This window comes from Camelina sativa, chromosome 20 (assembly GCF_000633955.1).
Source record: "Camelina sativa cultivar DH55 chromosome 20, Cs, whole genome shotgun sequence".
NCBI lineage: Eukaryota > Viridiplantae > Streptophyta > Magnoliopsida > Brassicales > Brassicaceae > Camelina > Camelina sativa.
In genome coordinates, this window is record NC_025704.1 from 25,918,180 (window position 1) to 25,926,155 (window position 7,976).

Genomic DNA, 7,976 nt, shown 5'->3' on the forward strand with positions numbered 1-7,976 from the left:
TATATATATTGTATTTAATTAAAAAAAAAAGTTGGGTTGTTTCAAATTATGAGGAGGAAAGGATTGTTCTGGAAAAATCTGAAGGAGATAAGAGGTTTAAAAACTTGATGATGGTCGCATCATCTGGTGGTTTGGAGTTGTCGGGGAGAATAGAGTCATCTATTCCATCTACGTAGCAAGATTCAGCAAATTTTCTTGCTCTCTCGCGGCCTTTTCAGGATAATCCGACGGTTTTCAGGATTGGCTTCCATGAAGCTGGTCCTTCCGGGATTAATCCTACAAAAGCTAAGGCAAGAAAGAGACCAACTAAGAGTTAGAGAAAAGTCAAAAAAGGAGGTCTTTAGGGCTGAAGGTCTCCAGAATTTGAAGCTCGGTCTATCTATTGGTGTGAAAGATAAAAGAAAAGCAGCTGATGAGGGATCAAGCGCTGCAAAATCTACAAAGCTAAATCCCTTAGAGGTAATCCCAAAGGAGGGATTGCCCAACGTGCAATGAGCATCATAAACTGGAATTGCCAAGGATTGGGACGGTCTCAAGACTTGGCTTTTTCCCGTCTCAAGGAGATGCGTAAAAAACATTTTCCTGAGATGCTCTTTCTGATGGAAACTATGAATAGTAAGGATTTAGTAGTAGATTTACAGTGTGTTTTGGGGTATGATAAGGTGTACTCAGTTGAACCAGTTGGAAACTGTGGTGGTTTGGCTATCTTCTGGAAGGCAAGTGTGAAGGTAGATCTCATCTTTGCGGATAAGAATCTGGTGGAGCTCCAGGTTCAGTTTGGTGCGGTGAATTTCTTTTTGTCTTGTGTATATGGGGACCCTGATTTTAAGAAAAGAAAGGTTGTGTGGGAAAGATTGAGCAGGATAGGAGTGGGTAGAAGAGACAGTTGGTGTATGGTTGGCGACTTCAATGACATCTTACATAACAGTGAGAAAATAGGAGGGCCTAAAAGATGTGAATCGTTGTTTAAAACTTTTACAGATATGCATGAAGCGTGTGGGATGGTGGATGAGCTCAAGTCTCAGGTTTGGAAACTCAAAACTGATCCCAAAATCAAGGTTTTCCTCTGGAAAATTCTAAGTGGAGCGATTCCAGTGATGGATCTCCTATCTTGTAGAGGCATGGAGGTGGATAACCGATGCCAAACGTGTGGTTTAGAAGGAGAATCTATTCATCATGTGCTGTTTGGTTTCTCTCTATCGAGACAGATTTGGGCCCTCTCGGAGTATCCGGCGCCAGAGCTTGGCATTGATCAAGGTTCGGTTTTCTCCAATATCTATCGAAGGAATAATAGGAATTGGCCTTTCGAAGTAAGGAGAAGCTTTCCGTGGATCATTTGGAGAATATGGAAAAACAGGAACAAGTTCTTTTTTGAAGGAAAAAGATATTCTCTGTTGGAGAAAGTTGAGAAAGTCAGGAAAGATGTTGAGGATTGGTGTGCAGCTCAAGTAGTGGAAGGGGAAAAAGCGACTACAATTGCAGGTGGTGTTTCAAATGTTCGAACCCAAGTAGTCTCCCCAATTGTAACTTGGAAACCGCCCCAAAAGGACTGGGTCAGATGCAATTTAGGTGTGGCATGGTCAAAAGATCAATTGCTCGTTGGAGCTGCTTGGGTACAGAGAGATGAAAAAGGAAAGGTTCTTCTTCACATTAGAAGAGCTTTCGCGAATATTAAAAGCAAGATGGAAGGCCAAATACTTAGTGTGATATGGGCGGTGGAGAGTATGAAAAGTCACAAGGTTGAAAAGGTGGAGTTTGCAGTGGATGACATTTTTTTGGTTGGTATCATCAATAGGCTGCAGTCTACTGAAATTTTGGGATCTTTGTGCCTTTTGATGGATTGGAGCTGGGTATGCGAAGGGGTTGCGGCAAATAGAGGAACTTTTCTCATCGCACAAAGTGTTTTAAGTCAAGGAAGATAGCATTCTTATGTAGCAAGTTAGCAACCAGTTATCCCTTTTGGCTTGAAGAGCTATTCAGAGATGAGAGTACTTCCTCTGTTTGAGTTGGTTTTCGCAATGTTCAATGGCTCTTTAAAGGAGTAATTTTTTGTAAAGTCCCTGTTTATAATATAGTTCAGGGTAGGTAGGAAGTGGCCAGGGTTGTTTGACTTTTTCAAGTCAAGGAGGTTGAAATTAATATGTACCTATTCTTATCAATATAAAATCAGTTGACAAAAAAAAAAATTAAGGATACTTTTTCTTTTGTGAATACATATCAACTATACTTAGACTATCCTCATTAGTGTGTTTCTTAAGGCAATTTATAATAAGGGAAAAGGAAGAAGAAACTTTGTTAAGAGAAAAGGAAAATTTTGTTGATTATTGGTAGAACTAAGCTAAGGTGTTTCTTAGTAATAAATATAGTAAAATAATAATTAATAACTTAAAATATTCAAAATTATTTTATATATCATAGAAACATATTTTAACAATACAAACATAAAATAACATACAACATTTAAAATTAAAACACAAAACATTAAAAAATAAAAATATAACACACAACATGAAAAGAGAACAAACGAAAATGAAAGAGAAATACCAAAAAAAATTTATCGCATTAATCTCATTTCACCATTCATATCGCACCACCTGTCCACTAAGAAACGTTTTTTTGGTCCTAAAATTAGAAATATTTCTTTCAATCCTTAGCTTATGTTTCATTAATAATTAATATCTATATCTAAGAAATCTTCTAAAAAACATCTAAGGACTACCAAGAAGAATAGTCTTATAGATGATGATAATATTACTATTAAAAAAACTGAAAAACTTTCCTCGAGCTTTTAACCAACGGAAAAAGAAGCAATTATAGGAGACACGACACACGAGATGTAGTTATTTTCTCACGCGTTGATTAAAGTGAACTGGAAAGAAAAAGTTAAAACCTGCTTTTTTTTTGTCTACTAATCAACAAAAACTGCAATAATTTTAGTATTTTTTCTTTTTAAAGATATTTTTTTATCATACATAACTTAAACTAATCAAATAAAAAAATTACTGACAAAAAATATTTGTTCATATATGCATTTTAGAATATTTACCGTTATAAATTTTATCTCACCAATTCTAATTCTACATTTATAAATAGAAAAATGTTTGTTAGCTACTTGAAGTATACGCCAACACAAAGCCAAACATACAAACAATATAAATGTCTTATTAACTACGTCAACTATTATCATTCAACTCCGGTGGTTGGTTGGCCGGAATCCGGCATTGACCAGTGTTGACCGACATTGACCATTGTTAACCGGCGTTGACCAGTGTTGATCAGCGTTGACCAGAATTTTTTTTTTCTTTTTCCTAAAAATAATATTTTTTTTTTGTTTTCATGTATTTTCGATAAATAAATAAAAAGATAAATTATTTGTATAATTTACAAAAATAAAATATAAACAAAATTTATACAACAAAAAATACAGACAATTATATACCAAAAAACATTAAAATTATCTGACAAACAAAATTTATGGTATATCTGGTAACTAATTTTGTTAATACAGAAAATATACAAAAAATAATATAATAAAACTATACCACCAAAATTTTATGTATAGTAGATTTTTTCATAAAACTATAACAAATATATACCTTTTCTTTTCAAAAATCAGTTTTTATTTTGTATTTTCGAAGGTGGGAATTTTAAATATATATATATATATATATACTTATTTATAAGATTATATCACTTGAAATATATCCAAGACATTGCCAACTATTTCTTTATTTTTAATAAGAAGAAGAAAGGAAGAAAATAATGAAAAATGTATTTATTTACATAAAAGACATATATCTAGAAGATACTTAAAAAACAAAAGTTGATTTTGTAATTAAAATCAAAGGTTGATCTTGTAAAATCAAAAAAAATAGTTGGAAATGCCTGGATATATTTCAAATGGCATAATCTTATAAATAAGTAAAGAAAGAAGATATATTTAAAATCCCCACCTTTGAAAATACAAAACAAAAAATGATTGTTAAAAGGAAAAGATATATATTTGTTATAGTTTTATGAAAAAATCTACTACACATAAAATTTTGTTGTAAAACTTTTTGTTGTTATATTTTGTTTTTGTAAATTATACAAAACATTTATCTTTTTTATTTATTTATCAAAAATACATAAAAAAAAAAAAAATTCTTATTTTTAGGTCAACACTGGTCAACGCCGGTTAACAATGGTCAATGTCGGTTAACACTGGTCAACGCCGGATTCCGGCGAATCAATTATCAGAACTGAATGTTTATGGTGTTGTACACATAACCTATGTTTTTTTATGGATGTTCTTATGTGATGACAATAGTTAACGTAGTTAAGAAAACATTTATATTGTTTATATGTGTGGCTATGTGTTGGTGTATATTTCAAATAGCTGACAAACATTTTTCCTTTATAAATAGATCAATATTTATCTTTATATCTAATTTCCCCAAAAAAATCATCTCGAATTTTTAATATGAGACTCTAAATGTAATTATCAATATTATAATATAACAAAAATAATATATCTATTTTCTGGATTAACAAACCAACATTTTGTGTTAGGTAATAAGCTCATACATCATCTATACTAACATACTTAATATATATTTTCCAAAACAAAATGTTTTAGAATTTTTTTTACAATTGATTTATAAAAACAAATCAGAAATTACCTGTATCTATATATCCAAACAATTTTTATAATTAACTTCTACCAATCCATAATTCCAAACACCACCAAAATAGTTAATTATAAATATTAGTATAATGTTTCAAAATAAGTAATATAAATATTTAGAAGATATTGTTAAGATTTTAAAGTTTGTACTCAGACAAATATACTCAATTAATAATAAAAAAACAATTAGAAAATAATTCTAACTATATTATAAATTACACCATATTGGATGTAAATCTGAGTAAACATAAACTCTAATTTAACAAACATCCAAATTTAAAATTTTTTATTAGTTTCATTAAAGGAAAAAAGCCTTAAAATACCTCATTTATTTTGTATTTGAACTCATTTTCTTTTATTAGAAGAAAAATACTTCATTTAATTATTGTTGGCTAAAAAGTATTTAATTTTTAAATTGTTGCCAAATTCTAACCACGATTTAACAGTCTTTAACGACATCACAAATTATCAAACGATCGTTAAAATCGAATCACATGTTTTTATATAGTTATATATAATACGTTAAACAAACAAAAGTGATATATAATCGCAGTGTGGTGGTTAGAAGTGAGTTGGTTATGTCTCCTATTGAACCCCAAAAGTTTTAATTTTAACTTTTTTTTTTCTTCACACTATTTCAATGCACAAGACTTATGGTTTGATTGTATTTTTTTAATAAAAAGTTGTAAGAAATATTAAATAAAATTAATTTTAATTCAAATAAACTTATAAATTAATGCCATGTCATTTAAAACTAGTTATTACTTGATATAGTAAGAATAAAAATGGATTTTTGTTTTTATCAAAAAATTCATAAGTATGAAAATAACTAAATTGCATGTTTTAATTAAATGATGTATTTTTCTTCAAACAAAAAAGAACGTAGTATTAAATGTCTAAATAAAAAATAGATAGTTATTTTTAAGCTTTTGTCCCGATAAAAATTTATTACTAGTATGATGAAACTACCATACGCATCCTTCGGCTATGTCAATCGTGAGAAAAAACACTGCTGCGGATGCTCTCGCACGTAATGCTTCATGTATCAATTCATCTAATATATTAAAGGAGAAGTCGAGAGGGCTCACAGCCAATCTCACAAAATTTGACCTCTCTTGCCCTTAATGAAAATTGCCCCTGAAAAATTTTCGGACAAGCTTTTGTTCTCTATTTAGGTTGCGGAAACGCACCACATTCATCCTCAGACTTAAGATTACTAATTTGCCATTAATGAGAATCCAATCTGGACGTTTTTACCCTTCAAATTAATTTAGAAAATTATAAAAAGTTTAAATTATTAAATATCTAATCTATATAATCGTCAAAACGTGATTTAATAAATTTTAAAACGCTAAAACCTAAAATAATGGGCTTTCAAAAAAACCCAACCAAAATATACCGACCTATTCGAAACTGTAAAATTATAGGTTGTAAACATATATATATAGGTATAACCCTAATCATTCTCCATAATCCGAAATCTTTAAAACAGAGAAAACCCTAATTTTCTCTCATGTTCTTCAAATTATATATGTATTATAGTTTTGATGATCCCTTATATGGTTCTTCGTATTCGTGTTCGTGTTTCAATGATTCATGTCCTCTTTCTGTAGTATTTGTTTGGAACGCAGGTTCGAGCATTACCAAAACTTTGAGTATGGTTTCATTATTACTTCTTATATTATATTGTATAGGTTTCTTGATTTATTTAATGTTTTGTAAAAACGATTATACTAATTCTTATGTTTCAGGTGAGTTAGTACATGGTCGTGATCTTAGTTCTATGTTCTCGGACAAGAAATCTAGGTCTTTTATTTTTGAATACTTTAAACTTTAATCTTTATAGTTTGATGATGCTAAATAGAAAGACTTATTTCTATAGTTGCAGGAAAGCTTCTGAAGATGATCATAGTGATGAGAGATGTTTGGTAATTTAAATTTTAATAGTAAATTACTCTATCATCGTTATAAAAATTAATTCATAAGTTTGTGGCTCTAACAAATAAATATAAATGAATAGGTTGAGGTGGCGAGGACTATCGAAATTTCTTATTTGAATTCTGCATCTTCAAATATATTGTTAAAAGGTATGTTGCTAAATTTAAAATTCCTTATATTAATATATTTCTAATGATCAAATTTAATTTAAACATTGTTTAGATGAATCTACCAATGATCGTATGGTGAAAAACAGGTATTTTTATTTTAAAAGGAAAATTAATTATATATATAAAAATATTTTTGATTCAGAAAATCATATTAACATTTGCATTTACTGATTATTATTGCAGAAAGACTGTGAATGGTGTTAATAATATCCCAGAAGTTATGGTATATTTTTAAATAAATTTATAGTTATTGTTTTAAATTAATAACTCTTATTTTCACGGATATAATAACATTTAGTGTGATTAATCAACAGATTAGAGATGCAGAGTCAGCAACACAACGTCTTTCGGCTATTGTTCGGTAGTAATTCTATGTTAAAAGGCGGTTTTGACACTAATTATTTGTTTGGATCATCTTCAAACGTTTGTTAAACATTTGTTTATTTGGTATTATTATGCAAATCAATAGTGTTTTAAAGTCATATTGATACTAAAATTTAATGAAACAAATTATTATCATTTTTCCGTAAATTCTGATTTTAATCCTATTTTTGTGAATATCTGCAGAGAAGCTATTGATCGCAAAAAATCAGAGTCGTTTCCGTTCCTTCTAAACTACACGGTAATTATCTTCAAATAATCTCAATCAAATTCCATTATATATAATTTATAACATTGTTATTATTTTAAAAAATAGGCAGCGTATGGAAGAAGATATGATTGGTGTCGTTGCAAAAAATCAGGCGTGAAGAAAGGAGGAAGACGAATTTTCGAGAATAGTAGGATGAATGTTATACGATTTTATAATCGTTTTTTATTGATATTGTTTTAGATGGATGAATATTTTATGAAATAGAAATAGTCCAATGATAATTTATTTTAATAATATAAGATTATACTTTATTAATGACGATCAAATGACCGAATATTAAGGTGCTTGATTATTATATAAGAACAAAATAAAACAATGAAATGGTATATTCATAACTATTATTAACATAAAAAAAGTGTTAAAAATTATGTCTAATATTTTGAATAATTTTATTAATTAATGAAAATAATCTGCATATGGAAGAACAATCATTGGTGTCGTAGCTCATATTCAGACGTGAGGATAAGATAAGCATGATATTTAGAGAATAGTATTATGAATATTATGATATCTAAACGATCGGTTACTAAGGTTCTTGATTATTATTTCA